Raw genomic sequence first — 26177 nt, 5'->3', positions numbered from 1 at the left:
CCATCTCCAGAACCACTACATAGCCTGGGTACTTATGCAGCCAGCAGAAATGGAAATTTCTTTTTCAGACTGATTACAGTGAAATTTTTCTGAATGCTTAAATCCAGTTATATATATATATCCAAACAGGAAGGAATTAGACTGCTTTGGTTCAAAATTGAGAATGTTCTCATGGAAGGAAATGCTATTTTTTCAATAGATGTATTACATGCACTATATATTACGTATATTTTTTATATATAGGATATTGCATAGTTTGGTATATTTATCACACCGTATGTACAATTAATTCTTAGCCTAAAAGTCAAGCTACAGTAAACTGTTGCATCAGTCTGACTTTCTCATTCACTATCCTGTCAACACACAAAGCACAGTGTTTCCATCATCTAGGCTCTGAATTCGACTTCTCTTTCAGACTTTAGATAGCTCTGACCACTGTTCTTGACTGTGAAACCATAGAGAAAATCCAATAATTTAAAAGATAATGTTTTCTCCTCTCTTCAGCTGCCTTATCTGGTGAATTCTCTATATTTTTTACAAAGTGAAATGCCTACAGGTTTACACAGTGGAAGAGCAGAGGTTAAAAGATGTGTGTAGACAGGTTGAGAGTCCAGCCCAGTCTCAAACCTTGGCATAACCATTTGATAACTTGATCTAGTCAAAGAGGATAGTTATAGCCAGAGAGAGCTAGGAATAGCCTGAAGCTATGACAGAATAGAAAATACAGCTCAAAGCTTTGCAGCATGTGTTGACACCCAAAAACAAAAATCAGCTTTGCTCTTCATTGCACAGCATGAATGTTACAGATAGGTAAGGTCTAAACAATAAAGCTGGCTATTTCAGCAGCTCACACATAAAAGATAAATAATAACACAAACAACAATCTGATGACTTACTTAAAACTCATATGAATTTATGCATTTTGCTGCACAAGGACGATTGGAATTTTATGAACTTACTGAAACGATGCAGCCTGATGTTCAGGAGTATGTTGATTATAGAAGGAATACAAGACATCATAACTACAATGCTTCAGAAGGATTTTTTTCTTCTGCAGGTATAGAATTTTAGCATACTTTCACAGATAAAAAAGCTAAAACAACCAGCGTGACTATTTATTCTGTTGAAAATAGAATGCAATATGCAGGACTTCCCTGAGAGGATTGATGGTACAGCACCATGCCTTTTACGAAACCAATACAAACCACCTTATTAGACCGGTAGAGAATGAACCACAGTCCTTTGTAAATTCTTCTAATGACTTGCAGGGGAGGTTGGGGTAGTTTTATCAGCCAAACATGTTCTCTTGTATACCTTGTAAAATAATGTATCAAATGGATTTGATGTGATCTACTTTCCATAAATATTTGTTTGGAGACGTAATTACCTTCACTTATTAATCATATTCATCAAATTTATTAAATATTATAATTTCCGTTTTTTTCTCCTCTAGGTATCAGAGAGGTACATACACCTCTATGTGCTGTTTTCCCAAACTTTCTAAACACTGTCATGATATTAGCTTTCTTTTATTTCTTTTCTGGTAATCTAAGACCTACTGAAAATGAATAATGATGGCCCATAGAGTATATTGGCCAACATCTTAGGAGTCCAGAATATATCCTAACTTGATTTGCCAATTTAAATGACAATTTAGTGCCTGCTGTTTAACATCTGCCATAATTATTGTAATTAGAGGAAAATATTTTATCATTATATGAGAATTTCTCATCTGTGGAAAAAGTTCTGCATAGCATCTAGAAAACTATTCTTACAGTCTCCAATTACTCAAAATTTGTCTTAGTTCTTTCTCTAAATTAATGTGACTCAAGTATTTTAAACTTTATGAAATTAGCTTTTTTAAAATCACTGCTATAAAACCAAGACTATTTATTGAGACTCATATCAGCAAACTAAAAGGAAGAGAGAGAATAGGCTACAATACTGCAGGAAGAAAGAAGTGGGTCACAATTCAGGATCTGTTGTGAACTGATGGATTTGTTAGACAAATGTAAACATAATGGGAAAGAAAACCAATCTGATAATTTTGCACAATACAGAATTTGCATACTGGCCTCACTTAACACTGCTCCTTCAATCACAAGGGCATGTAACCAACAGGGTGGACAAGAAGTGATTAAAAACACAAGTAAATAAAAATCTGCATCCCTTGACATTTTGAAAAAACACACAGATGCCATGTCTATGTAATTAGCGGGCTTCAAAATGGACTGTGCTGCAAATGGAAATGTGAAATGGCATTTACTTATTCATAGTCTTAATAACATATGCAGATATTGTATAATGTGTGTCAAATGCCATTTGGCTCAGCAGAATCTAATTAATCTTAGTTCTTTCCACTGTATCTTCTGTTATGCACTTTCAAAAATATGTGTCTACTGGAGAAAAAGTTCTGTAGCTGTCATAGTTAACTTGAGAAATCTTTACTTTCTACTGCTCTAACAGGCCTCGTTATTACAAGACCTGATTCAAGATGACCATCAGAAACAGGCCTCTCTCTTTACCTAACCAAATACCAAAACTTCCAGTATCAGGAAAGGAGATAGGAATGAAACGCCACTGACTTCAGAGAACAGACGAAGTGCTCAGAATCTCACAGCACCAGGCTATAATAGAAGAAATTTGATTTTCTTTTCCATGACTCTTCTACAAATAGAGAGACCAGCTGCCTAAAACAAACTAAGTTACTGGCATGCATGACATGATTTAATTTACCAGCACAGAGGCACAGTTAGCATCCTGCTGGAATCCTGGGCTCAGAGTCAAGACAACAGGGATGTGGCTACATTTCTCTTCAACAACCTTCTGCAAGTCACTTCACTACATCTTTGGTTCCTACATAAATAATGAGATTGTATCTTTCAAAAGCATCTTATTAAACGTCAGTGCTACTGGTGCTCCTAATTCATCTCACCACATTAGAAGAATGCAACTCAGTGTCACTTATTCTTCCTTCTAAAGTGCTTTGATAGCAGTGGACCATAACCACTATGCAAGAATTAAATATGTATCAGTTGTTAGAAACGTGGTAGCTTTAAATCTCCAGAAAAAAAGGAACTTCTGAATTTAAGTGGTCACTCCATCTTTATTAACTCATCCTTTTGTATTAAACAATTGAAACAAATCTTAGAGCAGAGAACAATTCCATGCACTCTAATGTACTGTGGAATGAATGCTTACAATGAGGTGAAGAAGTAGTGGGGGCCAGTCTTTGAACCTACCTGCTTTTGTCAGTTTAAGCCAAAACCTGGGAGTTACTTTATTTTTAACGTATCTTTTAATTTCATTTCCACCAGGGAAATGAAAGTTCCAGGGGAACTTTTTGAATTGCGTTGTAAAATGAAAATTCCATTACAATCTTTCTGTATTCAAAATCTGTATACACAATGCTGTAACTATCCAGCTGATCTATAAGAAGCTTACCAGCTGTTTTGCATTTTCTAGTCACTAGTTTCCTTTATTTTAAGGACTTTGAATCTAGTCTGTGCGTATATACTCACACAAAAACACACATATATAAAAAATGGAACCAGCAGATCAGTTCAACAATAACAGTTTGTCTTGTTCTATCCAGAGACTGGCACAAGTTTTGTTTTGATAATCTAGTAGGAGTCCTAAAGTATTTGCACCTGTAAGTTCTGTGCATCATAGTAATCAAAGATGTGGCTAATCACAGCATATTCACATTGGAAGTATGTGATAGAAATATTACGTGTTAACTTGCATTTTTGATTGAGGAGTTATTTTAAACTGGACTTCTAATTTGAACCATAGAGAGTCTTCAGGAATTTCTCATTTATCTTACAGTGACATGCAGGAACCTTAAATAAGAGCACATAAAACAGAAACTCTGTGAGGAAGAGGATGATCTGGAGCGACAAAAAAATAGGATAGAAAATACCTTTATTCATGCCTTCTTTATGGAAAACAACTGAGATTTACAGGCTATAGTCAAGAAGTAACAAATTAACAAATAGTAATAAAGGTAGCCTGCAAGATGGAATAAGAAAGTCAATCCTCTACTATTTAATTTCAATTCATTTCCCTAATCAGGAAAATGTTTAATAAATTATCTTAATACTCTTGTCCCCAGAAGTTTTTTTTTTTTTTTAATCAAGAACAAGCTTTCAGTTAGCAATAGAGTAAAGCATTTTCCCCCTCAGCCTTTATTTGACACCAAAAAATTCAAGTATTTCATTCACATTTGTGAAGTTTGGAGCAACAAATCATGCTACAGTTAATTTACTTACTATTAATTGCAATTAATTTGTATATAATAATTGAAGCAAACAGGCATTTCTTTGCAAGGCTCAAGAATGTCACACATTGTTGCAACCAGCAGTGTTTCACTAGAAATAAGTTGTGTTTACTAAAAAAAGTAGTTTGCAGTAATTATTTTCACAAAAATAGCATAAACTAGAGATAAGAGCCTGGCGCAGTGTGAATTCCCCAAATACAGATCAGAATACTTACGAAGTCTAAAGGATAGAAAGGATTTTTGTATAGCTTTAAGAGAATTCCTCAGCTGTTAACTTGCCTTTGTAACTCAGCTTTTAATGATTACTTTTAGCTTTTAATGACGAAATCTAAATTCTGATGCTTTTACTTACTGTTTTTGAGATGCCTTATTTTCATCCTATAACAATAATTCAAATTTACCACAAAAATACAGATGTTATCCCCTCTCTCTGCCACTCTCCAGCCCTAGCTGTCATGTTGACTAAGCTAATACAATGCCTGAAATCAGGTCACAGATGGGCTTGCACTAGTAGCAAGTGACAAACTATGAGCTCTGAACAACTTTATCTTGACCAAGTTTCACACTTCTAGAACATATCACTAAGAGCTGCTGTATTTACAGCTAATTTCCTTTGCATCCACTCCTCACAGCTACTCTACCTCCCTGCTTAGAAGAATGAGAACAAGAGAAGAAAGATTCTAATAGTAAACAGAAAGGTAAAGTAAGTGTAATGATATGTATTCTCCTGGCAATAACTGTAAATGTTTTAAAAGCCTCCCATGGAAACATCCTATTTTTATCTTGAAACATTTCCCTCTCTGTCAGTGTCTTAAACTTGAATTTAAGGAGCCATGAAGCACTTGAAAATAACACCTTGTCCAGAAATGAGAAAAAGACTTAGGACACAAAAAAAATATTTTCTGTTGTTTTTAAATAGGACTTAAAAAGTAATTGCTGAAAAACTACAACAGCATCCTACAGAAAGTCACTGCTTAGCAGTTGCTGGTAATCCATGAGAACCAAATGAATTAAAAGAAGATTGCTGTAATGACTAATCTTCCTGTTTATTAGCTGCTGTGTTTCTCTGTAATTATGAGCATTGCAGACCAGCAAACTCTGGATTTTGGGCCTTAGCCAGTGACCAACTCAGTATAAGACTCAGTGCTGAGTCACTGGACCAGGGAGCAGTCTTACAGGAATTTACACTATTTTGCACTCTCTCTAATCCCACAGACTAAGTGCTGCTTTCTTCACGTTCTGTATGTTCAGCTAGCTGTAGCTGTTTGGAAGCTGTATAAAATGGAATCTGCTGTTTTCTTCACTAGGTTCAGATACCTTATACCTTTGCAAGACATACTGATGGTAGTAAGCTCCCTATGCTTTTTAAGTCACAGTATAAAGAAGCACCTGGACAACTAGATCTTTTAAATGTCATGTCTCCAAGATAAGGGCAATCAGAATGGCAACAACAATGGCTCAGAACAGACAGTAGGAACTTGGGAGCACAGGTCACCACAGAATCATTCTATGTTGTGCTGTTAAGCCAAATTTTAGAAGCTAAAGGAAGACAGCACACACAAACTTCTACTCAGATTTTTCCTGAGGTATACTGTGCTTCTGAAGAACCCTCTCTGCTGTTTCATTATTATCTTTCAGAGAGCTGGCACCATCCTCAAGCTGCTTTCAGATTTCCATTCTCAGTGGGAGAGTTTGCTGATACTCTCTTCCCTACACAATAAATCCAGGTCAGGAGTGGAGCAGAGTCAGACAACCAAACAAGAGTAATGATGCAAAGGAATCATGCACAACAGTCAATTCTCACAAGCCAAACTCTGATAAGAAATGAGAGGCCTAGGTAAGATATATTTATATGAATGCCTGAACTCCTGAATGTTACTTCAGACCAAGTATCAAACTTTTAAAGAATCATCCATTTGGTCCTATGTGTTGCAAATTACCCTGACATATGCAGCTTCAGAAGAACATTAGGGAACATGAGTAGTCAATGATTTCAGCTTTTGGTCACAGGAATTTCTAATCTCAGTCATCAAAACACTGTTTTGCAATTATTTCTAGGATGCAAAGAAAAAAAGAAAAATTACATTTAGATTGTTTTAAGAAGTGAATGCAATCTGCATCAACCATGGTCTGCCAGAATCTATTTGACTGCGTGCAGCTGCTGGAAAGCCTGTTTCACTCCTCATTTATGCTCCCTTTGCCATACAGACTGATGTCAAGTGTGAACCACGAGAAAGTTTAGAAACCCAACAAACAAGCTGTAAACAAGTAACTGAGGTAGAGGTAAATGTTTTATTGCTAGCATCTTGCATCAGGCTCAGAGACTGGTGTTTTAAACTGCATTGCACAGTTACACTGTACACTGATTTATAGTGTTTATGGCAACCAATATTAGATGACTGTACAGTGTAAAAGAATGTCAGTCCTGCATTACAATCACTGTGTCTCGCTCCATCTGTGTGATTTACAGGAAAACACATTCTGACATCAAGCATTTTTTTCTTTTTAGGAAATCTAACTTCACTTCTACGTTAAATGACAATTGCTCACGAACTGGAAAGGGTGAGCAATTGTGAATGCAACAGAAACCGAAACCTCAGAGCTTTTAAATTTTATTTTTAGTATAAAACAATTCCATTTTTAGATGGATGCACACATCTAGTGGGAGGAGAAGGAAAGAAGGAACATGAGAAATGGAATAGCTGAATAAAATAGGATCCAATATTCTATGGTTTACAGTTGATCAAAACAGAAAGATGAATAATCTGGAACAATGAGAAGGTGTTAATTTACAGCAGAAAATGGTATTAATGTAACATGCTTTGCTGAGTGGGAGGTGTTCCTGATGATAAACTTCAGGTAAGTCACAAAGACGTCATTGTTTTGGTTTTGGATTGAATGCATTTTGACTTAATTTTGTCATTGCAGCCTACTGGTCCTCTGTTAATGTTAACAACTCTTTTCTGAGGTAGTGTTAGAGTATTTTGAAGGGCCCAGTCCAAATTTTAGATTTTTGAGTGATCAGAAAGTCAAGTAAACCATAAACTGAGTAAGATGTCTCCAAACAGCAAAGTGGAAAAAGACTCTTGTATTTGTATTTTTCTAGCAAGAAAAAAGATCTCCTCTTAAAGAAAAGGAACCATAAAAGCAACTTAGAATTACACTCCTCAGTCTGCAGGCATATTGCCTGTGAGAAGGGAGAACTGAGTCCTTCCCTGATTATCTTGTTTTGGCTCCTTCAAAGTGATCCAAGAATGGGAAAGAACATGATGCAGTTTGCATCTGTGAGCCAGTCTGCAAACGTTAACAATTTGACCTAAGCAGAAAACATAGACAAGGTTTCTTACACCCCTCTACTTTTTATGCAAACGTAGACGGAATAGGACAATCTGGCCCTCCAAAAGCCCTCCCAGGGAATACACAGACTATTTTCACAGAGAATGTCAAAGAGATGAGAACAGCCTGCTGCTGCTGCCATGCAGGGATGATTTTCTTTGGAAAGAAAATAAAAAATATAAAAAGGGAATATACTGTCACTACAATGCCTAAGATCACATGCTGCATTTGCACAATAAACAGTAGCTGGAAATTAATTCCTCCCCCAAAATATTCAAAGTTGTTTAATTGACAAATACATCCCTTAAAGGAGTGAGAGAAATGTCATTCCCTCTGCAAGGTGAAACCAATTAAAGCTTCCACTGTTACTATCAGAAAGGAATAAAAGAAAACCAATAGCAAGAGTAAGTAGCAATTATAGGCATTTCACAACAAAGGAAACACTTGACAAAAAGCAAAAATATAGTCTAAAATTTTATGAAAGAAAGTATTTCTGCTTCCTTAGCTAGGATAGCTTCAATTCTGACTGCAACTTATGGTCTTGTTAGTGAGACTGTTCCTTTATGACAACTTATTTTTTATTTTTATAGAAGAGAGTAGTAAGAAAAAGCAAATACACATCAACAAAGGGAGAGTATAAGAACACACATGGCTCATGCAAACAACCGATAGTACAAGAAGCATTTTTTGTGTCTTCTTTACAAGCATCTCTTTGGATAATGGATTAGATGGACCACTGTCCAATTGATTCGCTCTGAAGCTTTTAAAGATTCTAAACCAGAAAGGTTTAAGAGTGACTTTTTTATTTTTTTAGTTTATAACGTATCAATGTTATATGTACAATATACTTGTAACCAGTTACAAGTAACAAACTTGCACTTGCTGACATAGCTGTTGAGCCTATGGGTGGTACGGTTCATCAGGATGATAGGACAGAGGGACTGAAGAAGTACTCTGCCAAGACTGTCGCTACGTGAGATAGCAACGGGACCGCACTTCATCTCTGCATCAGACTTACACTGTCATATAGTTTTCCCTAAGTCAGTGCACCTTCGTGCAATTTATTGAAATTTGGCTGCACTTATTGGTAATGCCACTTCTGCCATCACCAATTTTAATTCCTTGTAATGGTTCAGAGAGATCACATTGAGTTTTTATTCAGAAATCGGTGACTACTCAGTTTAGGATTGCTGGCAACTTATGAAATTAAACAGGTCACTAAGTGTTTGAGAGGATAATAGGGTTACAGGAACTTTCCATTAAAAGATGTCCAAATCCTCATTTAGGCATTATAAATCATACCACTTTTAAGGTGAAAGGAAAGTGGCTATTTGACATGGCACTGTATGAAAAGGAGCAAAAGTTTGGCCGAGATCTCTAAAGCAAACCTCCACCTTGAGCTGGAGGTTGTGAATATGTAATATCTACAAAAAGCCAGCATAACCTTAGTGTACTGAGGTCTTATCCAAGTGAACGGAACTTTTCCCAGCTTTCACCCACTGTGTAAGCTAGCAGAAAGCAGTTACTATTGTTCACATAGTGTGCTAGTTTTCTCTTCCAGGCTAATTAAGTGGGGAGCATTTGCTGGAATTTGGTGCTTAAGTTTAAAATTGAAGGCTGAAATGAGTAAAGTGTCTTTGCCATTTATATAGCAGACCATTTTTTCTGCATGTAATCTATTACTGAAAATTTTAACAATAATTTAGAACGGTGATAATCCTCCATAACATTGACCATAAAGATCTTTACAGCAACACAATGAGATCAAAGGATAAATGAAAGTCTTTTAATCTCTTTAAGTGTGAGGTCAACCTAATCTTACATTTCTGCTGTTTAATTCTCTACAAATGTTTTAACTTTGCTTAACATTCATCATCCATTTCTCAGAACATAATTCTGGAGGAAAGAATACATCTAGGAGTACATGCAACCCATTTTTCATATAAAACACTAATATACTTTGCCAGGTATTGGAGTGGGAAGTAGGTGGAGGGGAGAAGTGGATGAAGGCATGCAATGAGTGCCTAAGACTGATGAATGAAGTGCATAAAGTGCATTCCTTGGTGGTACCTATGTCACTTTTTTACGAGCAAAAAGATCTCAACAATAACTTTGAGAAACATTTAAAAATAAGATTGTCAGGGACAGTAATTTCCTTTTACACGGCTGTTGACCACTCCTTGCACTGGGACATTAATTGCATACTTTTCAGAAGGGCAAAGGATCTAGTTGCATGCTTCTAATTAAGCAGAGAATATAGCATTTGTATGCAAAAAAAATGACATCTTCCATAAAATCTACCTTTTACTCTAACATTTTCAGACTGGGAGATAAGGAAATCAGAAAAGTCTTGTATAAGAATATTGAAAAATAATTCTTAAAAATAATAACATCAGTGGCACTGTAGATATCTGGAATTATTTGATCACAATTAGCTATTCCAGCCTCATGTCATAGATCTCATAGCTTCTGACAGTATTATTAATGAGATATGTATATGTTTTTTTTAATGGAACTATCCTTCTCTGGTGTTTTCAAACCATGTCAACTTTTTTGTTGCTCAGATTTGTGTAGTTTGGGATACTGAAGCCTTTTGCCATTATGCATTTTCCCTTGGTAATATGTAGTTAATAACATAATGGAAAAGCTTTTAAACTGCTCTGAGGATTAAACTGCTTGTAGTTGTCTAACTGCTAGATTTCCTAATGGATATAGTGTAGGATTTAATATTCTGCTCATTTACATTACTTACTAGAAGAAAAGAGAGAGACCTTTAACTAGCTGTATTATAAACAATGGTAAATCATGTTTTCGTTGATAGATTTCTGCATATATATTAACACAGCCTAATGAAAGATACAACGTCTTCATAACACAAGCCATCATATCCAACAACATCTGACTATTTAGCTGATTTTTTTACAACTTCAGCTGGACCAACAGCATCCCTATCGTTTGACTGAATTTGACTTTCATAGCTGGAGTTGTTTCCTTGTAGTTCTAAGCTAAAATAAAATCCCATTCTGTCCATAATTAGCAAATCTATATTGATTTACATCACTGCTCTAGCACTATTTATCTTTAAAAACTGGAAATCTTTATTCAAATACATCCAGACATACAAAAACTTATGGATTATATTATATTCCCTATATTCACTCTGAGTAATACTTGAGCCCCTAACATGTTCATTGACCTGAACTTAGACTGACAGCAGTCAGTCTAAGAATTGAAATTGGCACCACACAGGCATCTCTTGAGCAACTTTCATTCTAGTCCTGCCTTCCTTCTCTCATAGCTATTCTCGCAACCACATAATGAGAGTGAACATACAACACAGTTTAAATTCCTGGTATATAACCCATCTGAACTATTCCCAGTCATTTTGAGTTAGGCTCTAAAAGCTAACTGAGGCCAGATCTCCATGTGTAGCTATGTATTTCATGAACACCTCTACCTCAAATATTCAGCCATGCAAGTCAAACAAACGTGTACAAAGCATCTACTTGTGAAGCACTATCACCTCAACTGCAAGCATTCTTCAGTAGGGTCAACTTTTTTAAAAACAGGAATATCACTTAACAAAGGCTGTTCTCACTTCCCATTCCTTCCCTTCCTCCTGCATTATACCAAGAAAACAAAGCTTCCAAATGCAAGTGAATATGTTTCCCCTTAAGTCATAGAACAGAATCGAGGCCTTAAAACTTGTGGATGAACTATAGAAAGCACAAACAAATCCATTTGATCCTGAAGTTAATTATGGTACTGTAGCCATCAAAAAATTCATCTGAAGCAGTTGCTGCCTAAACTGAAGGTTGGACATCCAAATTGAAATGTCATTTTTATTAGTCTGTGACACTTAGAAAAATAGCCTCTTCTCTTCTAGTAGGCTATATCCATTAACTCCCATTAGTGCTAATGGAGTTACACACATACATCACATGCATGTACATCAATCTGCACCTCTGTAACACTCATAACGTCACATTAGATATTAGAGATTCTTTTTTCTTTCCCTTCCAGTATAGTAGTAAATATTCCAAGATGATACTCCTGACAGCATTCCCTGTAGCAACTACTGGCCACTACTGTGGACCTAGCATTCCTCCTGAGAAAAATAAGAATTTGTTCTCTCTTAGGAACTCTTTGTGCCTCTTTGGGTGAAGGCCAGTGGTATAAAACTCTACTGTACTCTTTAGAGCAGGGTTTTTCTGTCTTTCTGTTTGTCTGGATGCCTGGATATTATCATACTATAAATGCATAATGAAAATGACAACTTTTGCTTTGTGCCCAGTTTACAAGTCCTGTTTTGCATAGCTCTTAAAGTAACTGAGCCACACGGGAAACTTGAGGTTGCTTTTGGGTAATCTAGATCCTTTCTTTCCCTCTGGCTGCACAATCTGAGGAAGCAATCACCTGTATTGACAGTCAGCACAGGCTATTCTGCCTTTCTGTACAAACAGGAGATCACATATCTGAAGATCAGGGGGATTATAACAAAACCCACTATGAAGCTTGCTTTTATTAAGCACTGTGCCTTTTGTTATAATCCCATAACACTTTACATTATTGATCCAGCATTCCTGGAAGCAATCTATCAATAGGAAACTGAGTTGAATCTTTTCAGCTGAAGAAAAGGCTGACTAATTACCTCACATTTTTTAAATACTTCTTGCACTGTATTAATTCTTGCACTTCCATTCAATGTTTTATTAATGCTGGGATCTAATCTACTGTAAAGGCTGTATGTAATAAGAGTGAAAACCACTGATTGCAATGTCAGTTCCTGACACCTCTGTGTGTCTCAGGTAACAGCAAAAGTAACCTAGCCAACCATGCAGAACACTAGGCAGAAAGCAGCTCTGTGCATCTACCTTAGTCACCTCAGTCAGGTGACAATGAAAACTGATTTCAAGTAGTTATGTATAATCCCAGCAAAGTGCGTGTCAGAATTTACTGCAGTTGCTTTGTACTAGAGATACACCAAATGGTAATTTTCTGAAGATTTTATAAAAGTCATTTTAGAATGCCTTAACCTCTGGAGCAGTCTGAAATGAAGAACACTCCAGTATAGTCAGATATGCTGCTACAAGACAAGAATGCTAGAGAGCCACTCACTGAGCTTTGAGCTTTCATCATTTTCAGGTTATAAGTGTGAGGTGGAAAGGATTATTTAGGTAAGACAAAACAATCTCACTTTAAGACAGGGGTCAGCAGGTGAGAACTGCTTATCCTTGTTTCCAGCTGGCTTGTAAACTACTCTCACGTGCTTGAATTGCAGATTTATTTTGTGGGCATGTGGTAGTATATAACACAATTCCTGTCTCTAAACCTGCAGAATGCAGGGCAAGTGAGATAACTTTAAAAGCTGAACAACATAAAATTACCAAATATCTTTCTCATTCTTGGCACAATATTGATATGCTATACAGGCATACACTCTGCTCTGTAAATATGAATTATATTAACAAATGCACATGCTCAGGGGTTACGATTTCCGCCTGTGATATCTGCCCTGGTGGATAGTTCTTGTGTTCAAGAAATGGGTAGATGTGGCACTGAGGGACATGGTTCAGGGCATGGTGGTGATGTGTTGATGGTTGGACTGGATGATCTTAGTGGTCTTTTCCAACCTTACTAATTCTATGATTCTATGTGTATGTCACTGTTCTCTAGAGGAAAATAATCATTGAGTGGTTGTGCTTTTACACCATCACCACTGGAAATTCAGATGAAACTCAAGTATCTTCACTCTCCAGCCAAGTGTGAACTCCATTCTGATGTGACACTCTGAAGTGTACTATGCAAAGGAAGGGGTCAGTGGAGGCAGACACAAAACATTCTAGTTTTGCGGGTAGTGCTGCTAAAGTTACATTATTAATGCACATGCTTGTTAAGCATTCTACATTTCACTGACCTGCCTTTCAACCAGGCTCACAACATGTGATGACATCACTAAAACAGACCAACTGAGGAGTCAGCAGCTTGCCTTGCAAAAATGATAGGAAATCATTTTAGAGTTGAAAGAAGTTTTATACTAAAAAAATGTCTTTGTACTACAAACCTGATCTGGATAACCAGATCGTCTTCTTAATTCATAGTATTTTATGGCATGAATTCCAGAAGGTCTGGTGCCTTTACTTGAAAGTTTTAATTCCTTTCCAAGAGTATCAGTATCATGGATCTGAATTTCATCAGAAATGAAAATAAAGTGTTTCTAATATTTCCTATATAAATAGTACTTGAAAGTACCTTAAACATATTTTACATATGTTCTTATTGAAGATTATTAATTAAATGTATCACAATTGCCTATAATTTAGTTAATGTAATTCATATTACTTAGCACTTTATATGTAGATTTTTTCAAAGGGAATTTGAAAACTTGGATAATCCTCACGTGTCCATAACGTAATTTAATTCACATAATGTTCTTAAAAGGTACTTTAGAATGTTTTTCTCTTTTAATAGAAATATCCCAAGGATGGCAAGAATTAGGGCAAAACACAGCGTGAGGCCCACATCTACAGCCTGTGCTGTTTACAGGTCAAAAAATTTCCCAGTCATTCCAGTTGTGTACCTGTAGCTCAGTAACTTTACTTATTCCCATTTTTGCTGTTCCAGAACCTACAGTTCACCTGGAATTTTCAACCAACATTCAGACTACAGTCATGGTGAATTCAAACCTACCTACACATCGTTTTTCTTCAAATGCATCTCTTCTTTCACATAATGAAATGTTACAAAGGAAAGATACTGATCCCTTAAACTCCTGAAGAGAAATGTACCTAGGCATACTTAAAAGTATCTTCTTTTACTTTGAAAGTTAATCATTCTAAAGTTACACTATTTCATGGTGTTTTCTAGGGTTTGGTGGTGTTTTTTTTTTTTTCGTTTTTTTTTTTGCTTCTGCTGTAAGGCAATATTGTCATGCATCAATAAAGCTATCACAGATCCCAAATGCAATCTATTGTTTTTCTTTTTTTTCGTGCCATACTGCCAATGCAGATAATACTTCACTGGTTTTCTCATCCAGCACCAACAGTGGAGCAGCTAAAGACCAATTTTTGCCATGGAGCTCTGTTTCCTACTAGTTCTATTTTTCATCTGTGCATCAACATATCATTTGGATTATTCTGAAATTCAGACAGAGCTGCAATACATTCCAGCTGCAATTTGATACTTCCTAGAATCCTACTGTATTGTCAGGTGAAACTACCTAATGTTGTACTGATGGTAACAATGTCTACAATCTTTATGCCAGATTGGCAATGAGAAGACTGATCTAACCAGGCTATCTATACACTTAAGGCCTTATAAAGAATACTATTTAGAATGTGAAAGCCAAGAATAACAGACTAGGGTGGTACAAAGTAGAAATACAGGAGCTAATGCAGCACAGAAGAAAATGAATATAAATGCTTTGAATGGACACCCTCTGATGGTAACATTGCTAGAGAATTTGATTCCTTCTTTTGCCAAACAGAGTTCCTACACAGTTTCTACTCAGGCAGAATTTTCATGACATTTTTTCAATCCTCCTTTTATCATTTCTAATGAGAAATGCCTACCGTACATAAACACTTGCTATATCTCACTTTTTCTTCTATCTGACGGTGAAAAGAATATATCAAAGCTGAAGGTGAAGGTGGTCGCTGGGTTTTCTTTAGAACAGCACTCAATAAGTCACCAAAATTACCAATACAGATCTCCCAAGAGTTATTTGTAAATATTATACTCTGTTGCAGGTGTTTATTCAATTACTTTATGTCTCCAAGTCAGATAAGCAATGGAAGACAAGCTAGATGCCTTGCTGATATTGTCTTGCGTTACCTCTTTGATTCATTTTCAATCAGGTGAAGTTCTAGTGTACAATCTTCACAGTGCTTTGATAAGAAGCAGAATGAACTCCAAATTGGGCTAACAATCCCATTGTTTTACCGTTCTTTAATTTTCCAAATATACTTTCATATTCATTTGCTTCCTAAAATGGATGAAAATGATTCATTTTATGTTGAAACCAAAGCAGGATTCCTACAAAATCCAGATGAAATTTTCAAATCAATTATCTGTATGAGACAGCAAGTTTTACAGTTCATGCTTTATGCAATATGTTGGATTTAACAGACATAAACTCTTTACTCTGTCAGTGGCAAAATCAGAGCAATTGCCCTTGCATATTATTTCTTCTATTTCATTCTCCATCTGCTCTGCTGCATCTCAAACCTTCCCCTCTACTCTCCAAGTTCCTACACTTCACTTTGCCTTTTCTTCAGAATAATTAAATCATACACATGTTGACTTTGCAAATTGGGCAGTCAAATGAATTATAAGTACATGGACTCACTTTCTTCTCTACTGAACCCTTTCCTACGGTTCTTCTGGATTTTCCAAAAGATCCAGCTGGAGATCAACAGCCAACTTTTCCTGCTGACATCTTGTCCACTTTAGTATCATTATTTGGGTAAATGCAAAGATACTAAGGCTCCAAATAAGTAAGTAAGTAAGTAAGTAAATAAATAAATAAATAAATAAATAATGTTGGGGATGAAGCAGTGCTGGAAAAGGGCCTGTCATTCCTAACTGTGTTTTCATTTCATAAGGAAATCACTCTACCTAACCAGATATTATGATAGATGTCAAAACCGGCATGACTTCTTAGAGCAATAGAACTGAATTTGAAGAAGTAGTATCAAATTCACATTTTTCAACTTGGTTTAGCACATATATCCACAAACCTAACCCTCCACTCCTTCGAGATCACAAAATAGGTATGGCATTAAGAAATCATCAAGAGAAGCTGAAGCAAATTGAAGCAAATTCTTCAGTGAAATTAAATGTCACTTTTGTACTCAGTTCTGTTTCCTCTACAGGGATTTGTGACCAGCTAAAAAAATCACATGGCAACAATCTCTCTCACTCCAGTCACATCATCTCAAACTTCCTGCACAATTATAAAATGTTTTGCATATTGTTTTCCCACTACTTCTGGAGAAACATCTTTAGCAAATTGGTGCAATATATGGAGTTTGAACTCTAGGGAATAAGTAGTACATGCTGCTAAATGTTATGACTTTAATTGAACTTTCTGGGAGGCACATTATTCCACTTCTCAAAATTGGGATCCCAAGACACCTTTAATCTAAAAATAGTTTGGATATTAAGCTCACTTTGCTTGTCAGATTTCTAAATTCATCATTTTGTTCTAGAGCAATACATCCTCTACTATTCTATATATCCTATACATATCTACCTATTTATCTAGTATATCCTCTACTACTTCAATATCTGCTTTCTGCATACTTCTGATACATTCTGTTGAAGCTAATGAGTGAACTTCCTAGACCTTGCTCCTCTTGGGAGTGATGAGAAGACCAGTTACCATCTCTGTTTCTCTTGCTCCAGTCTCTTTTTACCTGACAATATAGTCTGTACAGTTCACTACTAGCAGTCACAGAGGAGATTTGGCTTTTATTTTGTTGAGGTAAAATCCATGACTGTAATTTCAGAATGCATAACTTCATGGAGTCAAAAGGTTCCACACAGCAAGGAACATCCTATCATACTGTTATGAGAGCACAGAGATTTCACTAACTCTTGCAGTTTTCACAGGACCACTACAATTTTAACTTTCTTAGGTACAGGATGAAATTTCTGATCAAAACAAACGGAGATATGACACCTGCAGAACTAAAAGTTCAAGTAAGGACATAAATCTAAGGCAGAAAAGATGAAGGCTTAAGCTTTATTTATGTGACATTAATCACATAAATAAATGAAGAGATTTTTGTAAAACTATCTCTTGTTCCTATCATCCTGACTGCAGGAACTATCCTGTTATTCTGGAAAGTATCTCTTGTGTTACAAAAGTAGTCCAAAGAAAAAAAGCAACAAAAAACACCATGTATCAACCACTTAAACCTGTGATGACACCTTTACGTTTCAATGAAGAAGACGTTCTGAGAATAGTTAGTGGCTTATAATGTCCACTTATTCTATGCGTAGAAAATGGGGGTACAAGAACTGATTTGGCCAGTTCAGCTTGGTATTTGAAAAACATTTCTAATGCTATCAGAATAGTTATCAGTCCCTTGGCAAACAGACATATGCTGTGGAAGGTACTGACATTTAAAAAAATGTGTTGTTGTTGTTGTTGTTTTTACCATGATTTATATTTCTGTACTTTAGCAGTAAAAATGTCAAAGATTTACAGACTGAAATAAGTCAAATACTGGGAGGCATGTACAAGATCTTTTCTGAAGAAACAGGGGGCTGCTCAAAGAATACTTGCAACTTCCAAACAGCTTCTCCTCTTTATAGGAATGATAAGGAAAAATATTAATCATTTACTGCTGATTTTGCAATGTGATGTGATCAATGCTAAGGAACATTTTTTAATACTTCAGTGTCTGAAGACCTTGTACTGGGCATGGAGCAAACTGCATTCTGGGACAGACATATTTCCTCAAGAGATACCTTACAACCTTTGGTATCCCCCAACAATGGCCCACTGTCATGCAGATCCAGGCACTCAGCTTCCTTTCTCCTCTGCTTTCCTCTTCTCCTTCCTCCATCTCTTCATTCTACAAAGACTGGAACTCTGACAGACAAAACTGCTGTCCTGATTTTCTCTTGATCAAGACTTTGATGGCTGCAGTTCCACAAAACCAGCTCTTAGTAAGAGCCTCTAAAAAACCTGCCATCTACCATCATCACCCTCTTTTCTAGGACCTCCATTATCACACTCAGGATTCAGTTTCTCTTCCACTCTATGCAGGCAATTCTTGCTGGACCAGAGGAGCAGGCAATCTGCCATCCCACTACTGTTTGATTCTATCTTGGCAGCACACCTTGGCTCTATAGCATCATCTCTGCTCAGCAGCTGAGTCAACCATTCTGTGGTCCTTCTGAGTCCCACTGGCTCAGGAAGAGCAGGGCAAAATTCAACTGAGGCAATAGCCAGAACAGAAAATATCAAATCACAGATGAAGTATTGATCCACTATCCATAGTTTTTTTTCTTCAACAGCCAGCTGTGCCGGGTGGTCTCTCTTATGAGGAAGATGCTGATTAGGTTTAGTAGATTTTAAGAGTAGCATGCATGAGAGCAATTTTTATCACCAAATTTCTAAAATACTAACACCAACCCAGCATTTAAATATAGTAGGTTGTTCTGAAAGTAAGGCCTCTTATTTATTTCCATGAAAACTGCAATAGATACAAAAGGCACAATAACACTATTTGTTAGAGCAAATTCTCAGTTACAGAACAGCTCCAGTAGTATTTTACCACATTGTAGGCAAGAAAAGCAGTTCAATACATACAGCTCTTATCTTGTGTTGTCTTTGCTTGGATTCTTTTTATTCTAGTGGTGCTAGCTCTACTAATTAAAAATAGAAGGCAACTGCCTTTCCCAGAGTAAAAAGTGTGTTCTTTAAATGCGACAAGGTTGCTGCCTTCCTTTTCCCCCATCCCCTCCAGCCTCCACACATAACCATGTTACACATTTCAGATAAACATTTTCTTATTTCTTTTTCTGTGAGAGTGAATCTATGAAGGAATCTATGCCGCAGACTGAAAGCTAAACTAACATGCTATTTATACACATGTTTTATCAGCATTACCTCTGGGAGATTTCCGGCTTTTAAGCTATTGTGCAAATAAACTTTGTTTCATGGCAGTAGAAATCTCCTTTGTCAACAGCAGCATTTTGTGTTTGGATTTATTATGGATCCTGCAAATAATAACAATGTTTTCTTTCTTCAATGATACCTACTGATACGTACTTTTTTTTCATTGACTCCCAATTTACAAGGGAGATAACTAGCATTTCTCATTCATCAAGTGTGAAATCTGAGTACAGTGACAAAATCACAATCACAGATCAGCCCGAAGTGGGAACAGAACCTGTATGTCCCCAATGATGGTCCTGTGCCCCAACAAGCAACAGCACTGTATCAAGTTTAGCTCCCTACCACAAGTAGCAATTTCTAAATAGCAGTTAGATGTTAGGCCTTGTTAATTTGTCTTGTCAATAATTGTTATTAATTGATCGCAATTCTCTTTAATCCCTACATTCTTCTACATATTAAACAGTAACTCACACCACAAAACATCCTTTTGACAAACATGGAGCAGTGGAAAGCAGAGTAAGATAATTAGAAAATGACCTGTATGCTTGAGCCTTTAACCATAATAAATAAGCTTCCCTGCCTTATTGGTGTTTATGCTTTCAAATGCTGGAGTATTTCCCCTGGGAAACAGTGGTAACAGGCCACAGCCAATACCTACTCATTACTTTTCCTTCTTTTTCCAACATATACCATAAAAATAGTGGTACTCTTTACTTCTTATAGTGTAATTTTCTTTCCTTCTATTTGCTGTTTTGAGACTTCAGCCTACTGTAAATCACATTAAAAGGACTTGCTTTCTAATAGTTTTTTTATTGACTAATATATTTTATTTGGCACTTGTTACCTTGGTAGGGATTTCATCTTACAGTTATTTACTGTATGTGACATAGTCCTTTAAGCATTAGGCAAAAGGAACCAACACAGTTAAACAGTAGATTTACTCTATGCTCCTTGGACTTGGGGTTAGAAAAAAGGAAGTGTTCTTGTAATGAAAAATCTATCAGTGTCCCCTGTTTTGCAAAGAGAGGACTTGCTACTCTACATGCCATGGAAGCTATCAACATGATGAATTATCTTACACAAGTCACTTAGGCATGCTATGCCCATTTATCTATTTAAAATATGAAATAACTCTTACCTAATATGGAAGTGTTTAGTGAGACTTAATGAGTTTCTAGTATGTTTATTGCAGAGATTTCTAAGAAGCAAATGGCATAATATTGCTTTATATATGGAAAATGATTACAGCATTTCTTGAAGTATCAGTTTGTAAGTAAAAAGTGTTCCAGCTATGAAACCACATTTGCTATTTCACTCTGGAGGATGTAATATAATACTTGCATTTCTTAGGAATACTTATTTAATTTTATAACACTGTTTCTTTATCACCACAGTTTTACAAGTAACAAGGATTTAAGCACTCCAAGCCCATTACAGATTTGATCAGTTTTCACGTGTTCTGTCTGTGCAGCAGCATTTGCTCACTGCTCACTGAATGCTCTCATGTTAGTGATTATTTTGCACCCAGATGACTTCTACATATTTTAGAAGAAAAAATTTCAAGACAGTTTTTGTTGTTGTACTCTTAAAAAAAGAAAAAAAAAAAAAAGCTGTGGTCTTCCATCATGGTTTCCTGTATTTTTGATGCTGGTTACATGACTTTGTTTCCATATGTTTAGGAGTAAATTAGTTAAGCCAGCACACACCTCCTGTATATAATCCTGTTTCAGTGTAAGGGGGCTTACCTTGATTTAGCTTAAACTGGCTCTTAATTAAATTAATCCTGAAATTTGCTCATATTTGTATTGATACTAGATTAACTGACTAAAAGAAAAAAGAAAAAAAAAAAGGGAGACAGAGAAGCTTCTTATCTTTGTATCTGGCTGCTATACCATATTATGCATCACACCACACTGTCAGCAACGTAAAAGGCAGCCTGCCCACATGGCACATGGATAAGCAGGTGGCATACGTACAGCTGGGCATATCTGGCAAGCAACATGTTCAAGTTTGTCTTTGCCAACTAACCAGATTTTTGGAGCCCATGTCAAAGTTATTGCACAGAGAGAAAGGAACACTAATCTTCATCCTCTCTCAGACCTTAAGACATTACAATGGAAATTTGGCATGGTGGGAAATACATACTGAAAAACCATCACAGCTGCCAGGGACCCTTGGGAACCTCAGAGGGGAAGGATAGGTCACAAAACAGTCTTCCTGCTTGCACAAAAGTGTTGATGAGCACTGCTTTCTTTGCTGCAGATTTTAAAAGGTCATATACAATGCATTATGAAAAAATGTAATTGGTAAAAATAACCTAATAAATTGGTAAAAATAACCTAAATATCATGACACTCCTCTGGTCTGCAACCCATCATAGACAACAAGTCTCTAGCACATAGGCCATGTTGGGAACAGGGTAGTCATAAGCTATGTGAATCAAAAAGCACACCACACCCAGAAGTACTGACACTGTGTCATGTTCCTTAGAGAAAAATGCCAGTGTAGCCTGAGTTGGATTTTTAAACACATTTAGTTATGCTAATTCAAAAGGTCAGTTCCCTTGGCTCAGCTCATATAAATTTAGAATTGCTTGAAAAGAACCCAGGTCAAAATCACTGCAATTTCAGGGGTTAGACAGATCCTAAACATTTCATCCTCTCTCACACAAAGCAGAAACACAAATAGTACTGAAGTATGCAAAGGTGTAGGGGATGGTGAGCAAAGATTTAAAGGGGAATTGTCAAGAATAAAACAAGGAATCCATTTTGAGGTCTTCTCTGTTAACACTTTAATGTTACCAAGCCTTTTCCTTAGTAAGACAGATAGACAGAATTTTATGACCTCCTAAGAAAATGAGTTCCATAAACTGGCCATAATGTCAATGAATTCATGCTTCTTTATGCTTGCTTGTACATCTTTTTACGACAACAATCCATTCTATTACAAGAGCAGCCAAGTTATGAAAAGAGGTGGAAAGAAAATTCCATTTCAATTTCATAGAAACATAGAATGGCTTGGGTTGGAAGGGACATTAAAGACCATCTAATTCTAACTCTCTTGCCATGGGCTGTTTGCCACCCACTAGATCAGGGTGTCCAGGCCCGCATCCAACTTAACCTTGAATGCCTCCAGGGATGGGGTACCACAGTCAATTTTTTTTTAATTTTATATTGAAGATCAGTTACCTTCACAAACCACTAGAGAACCTAATCATTCCTGGCTCAAATTTCTGTTTTAAACCAGTAAACACTTCTAGAAAGAAAAAAATGGGAGCTTTCTCTGTGCTCACAGCTTAGGCAGACCACATTCTTGTGACACTTTAAAAGTGACAGCCACTATCTACAAAAGGTGTAGAAAATTCCCTGAAAATATATAGCAAACTTCCTTTCCCATATTCAGCAACATCTGATAGCGCTATGTTTTCCTATCTCTAAGAAGGAACTGTTCAAAATGAAATTAATTCTTAGTAGCATCCTTCATGATATTAAATTGTGTATGTTTTGGTGGCAAAATGACTGATGGACTATATGATAATGTGTTGGTTAGAAATCAGAATAAGTACCACAACCAAACATTGTAAGTTTAGTGAAGTAATGAGCAAGCCTTGGAAAATACAAAGGATTGATCCAGGTGTTTCTCCAATCTACCCAACTAGCTAAACTTCCGAACCTATAAAATCAGCTCAGACCTCTTCTGAGACACATTATTAGGCATACAATGGAAGTAGAAAACTTTGTGGCTAAGATAAAATGGTGCCTCCTCAAGGATACTCTGAGATTTTCATTAGTTGTTCTGATCATCATCTTTGAAGTCAGGCATGTAGAAAAAAAAGGGAGAAAAATGAGCCAGCAAAAAAGCCAGATCTTTGTTATACCCAAGCAGGAATACTTTCAAAGTGAAAGAAACCAGGGAGAACCAGAGCTTTGAACTGCTCTTTTCTATACAGCTGATGAAAAGAGACTACAAAAGGTAAAACAACTCTAATCCTTCTCCCCAAAGTTAGTCATAATTCCTGTGGTCAACGTTACTTTGTAGTCTATTTAGTGAATGCAAGATTGCATCAGTTTGTGGCTATAGCAAGAAAGAATAAATTAAAAGAAGTAAGAATGGATGTATTTGTATGTTTCCATCTCCATTTTCCGTTTCCCTGACTTCTTATGGTCAGAAAACCAAACCTCACGCACAGGTCAGATTTCCCTTGACAAATCAAATGCTATGCAAATTCTGCACTTAATGCTTCCTACATCCAAATCTTTACAGTGGAGTGGCTGATTGCTCTGAACTATTGATTCCTGTTACAAAGCCACTGCACACAGTGCTGCCCAGGCTGACATCCTCCCTTTGTACACACCCTCCTACACTTCCTAGAACACTTGACAAGATACACAAAAAAGTATAGGGTACATAACCAAGAGATAAAGTGTGGAATCCCTGCTCAGTTAGAAACTGCAGGGAGTTACCTTCACTTCAGAAAGATAAGAATTTCAGCTAAACCATCAATCCTGAATATACAGGAGTTAATAGGTGTAATTTCTAGGACTGAGTGATTACCTGGAACAGTTACGTAAAAAGCTTTAAAAATAAATTTTGGGATAGGTAAGGGAGAAATATATTTTAATATTTTTAATGAGCTGTACGTCTTCTGAAGATAGAATTGGTTTCAGAGATCAACATTTCAAAGTTATGGGCAGGCTGCTGAATTTCCTTTTTATGGAACGTGAAATTGTGGCTAGGTACTTGGAGAAGAAAACATAATCTTTCTTCCTTTCCATATTCATGATAATATTTGTCATAGTAATTTAGTGTTGTTTCAGTAACAGGAATATTGGTGTTCTTCCATTTCCCCCAGTGAATTTCCAATTTCACACTTGCTCATCTAACATCAAATATATTGGAAAGCATGCCAAAATTTTCAACAACATTGAAAGAGCAGAAGAGAGAGGAAATCAGTAACAGATTTCATTTGCACTTCTTTTTCAAATTAATCAATATTTCATTTTATATTTATTATCTAGAGATGTAGCAACATATCCAATGAACTTCCAATTCCAAATACGAAAATCTGACAAGTTCAATTTGAAAATTTGGTGTAGCTAATAGACATTCTTGAAAATTAAACTATGATTATTACAGGCAATAATCATATCCATGAGAACAAACAAAAAAAAACCAGATTTTGTCACTTGATTCCATCATTAAAATGTCTCCAGAGGGATAGATTTAATAAACATTTTCAGGTCAACATGTCATTGAAAACATAGGAAAATCATAACTCAGGGTTACTGACTCCAAGTAGAGGTGTAGCAAACTGTGACATTCATAATATTAGTTGGTGTTTTTCTCCCCTTTTCTGCTCTAAAACTCTCATTCTCAACTCTAGTGCTATATAGCAAAGACCATAGTGACTCTTGGTGGTGCAGCAAAGAGTGAGAAACAAAATGCAATAGGAAGTAGAGCCAACCGCAGTTGGTTTTTTATTCATCTCTTCCCTCGGGGATAAATGCTCTAAAGATTCTGTTTCCTGCTTGATGTATCAAGAGATATACAATATGTAAAGGAAATTATTATTCTCCTGATCTAACAGTGTAAGCATTCAAATAGCAACCTTGCATATAGCCAATAGTGCAATTGTTAAACTATCTATTGATTAACTAGAAAAAGAAAAGATAATGACAGGGAACAGTAAGTGTCAAAAATACCATCTTCATTATGCTCTGAGACTGTTGAGCTGTGATGTTATGATAGAGTAATAGGACTTGTAACAGAAGACGAATATTGTCTCTGAAACATGGGCAGATCCTTCACCTTTAGAATTAGATGCTTAAAAATGAAGAAAAAAAGAAAGCAGGTATATAACTCACCAGACAAAAATTCTCTCCATCTTGCTCCTTTTCTCTGTGTCCAATGAGATCTGTCGTCATTGCCCTTGTCCAGGAAAATGAGAGATTCAAGAAGATGCCTGGAAAAGGAAAAAACCTATGTGAGAAGAAATTAGAGGGAAAACAGGATACCTGTGTCAAGGCAGCAGGCCTTTTTCTTTCCATACAGAGAATGCCATAAATAGGGTATCTTTTTGCCTGTAGGTGTATAGTTATGCCTTTATTTCCATCCACAGTCCCACCAGAAATATTGAGGTCCAAAACCTTTGGACGTATATAGACTCCAGTGCTTGGCCACTGGCTGTACTTTGAAATATATTCTTCTAGCATAACCAAAAAGTAATTTTTCTTGCAAAATATTTATGAGAAAAACAAACACTGATCTTGGGATTACTTGTTAGGGAATTGAAAACAAGTTACACTCACAGTATAATGACACCGAGGTTGCAGAGAGCATAAACAGTGGTGAATTCGATGTTGAGAGTTTAAATAATATGCTCAAGGTCACATTGCAAGCCTTGTCAGCCCAGAGATTAGAAACCAGGAGACTGAAATTCTCTCACCCATTCTCAAACTCCCAGACTAGGGAATAAAGATCCCTGCAGGGAAGAATGTTAAAAAAAAAAAAAGAAAAAGAAAGAAAGCTTTGTTCACTCGGTACAGGCCTTAGAGTAAGACTTTGACACATAGTATCACAAATACTTCTCTATCTCTCATATATCCTTTTCGACATCCTCTGACTGACAGATGTACTGACAACTTCTCAAGAGCCATCTGATCAAAACTGAAGATTATAGCTTCTAGCGGTTGGGAGAAGGGGAATTATGTGTCTCTACAACCCTAGATGTGAGAAACAACTTCACCCCTGCACCTAAGACATTCTAGTGAGCTGTCTCTGTTAGCAGCTGGTGTTAGATCCACTGACAGCTTGACAAAGGCAAGAATTAAAAAAAATAAAGAGTTCTCCTTTCCAGTCAATAGATGAAAAGTGGAATATAGGTCACCACATAATAAACTGCTCCAAACTCCCACATAACAGCAATGGGAG

The 26177-nt window shown here is 36.4% G+C and overlaps 1 long non-coding RNA gene across 1 annotated transcript in view; it reads right to left on the bottom strand.

Annotated features, from left to right (window-relative positions):
• Positions 1-25717, bottom strand: part of LOC110406366 — a 283084-nt gene extending 257367 nt beyond the window's left edge. The window contains exons 1-2 of the long non-coding RNA XR_002443444.1: positions 25556-25717; positions 25112-25209 (exon numbers count right to left, since the gene is read on the bottom strand). This is a non-coding gene — a long non-coding RNA (uncharacterized LOC110406366). The remainder of the gene's footprint in view (positions 1-25111; positions 25210-25555) is intronic.

This window comes from Numida meleagris, chromosome 14 (genome assembly GCF_002078875.1).
Source record: "Numida meleagris isolate 19003 breed g44 Domestic line chromosome 14, NumMel1.0, whole genome shotgun sequence".
NCBI classification, from domain to species: Eukaryota; Metazoa; Chordata; class Aves; order Galliformes; family Numididae; genus Numida; species Numida meleagris.
The sequence above is the reverse complement of the archived record's forward strand: the minus strand, read 5'-3'. Positions and strand labels throughout refer to the sequence as shown.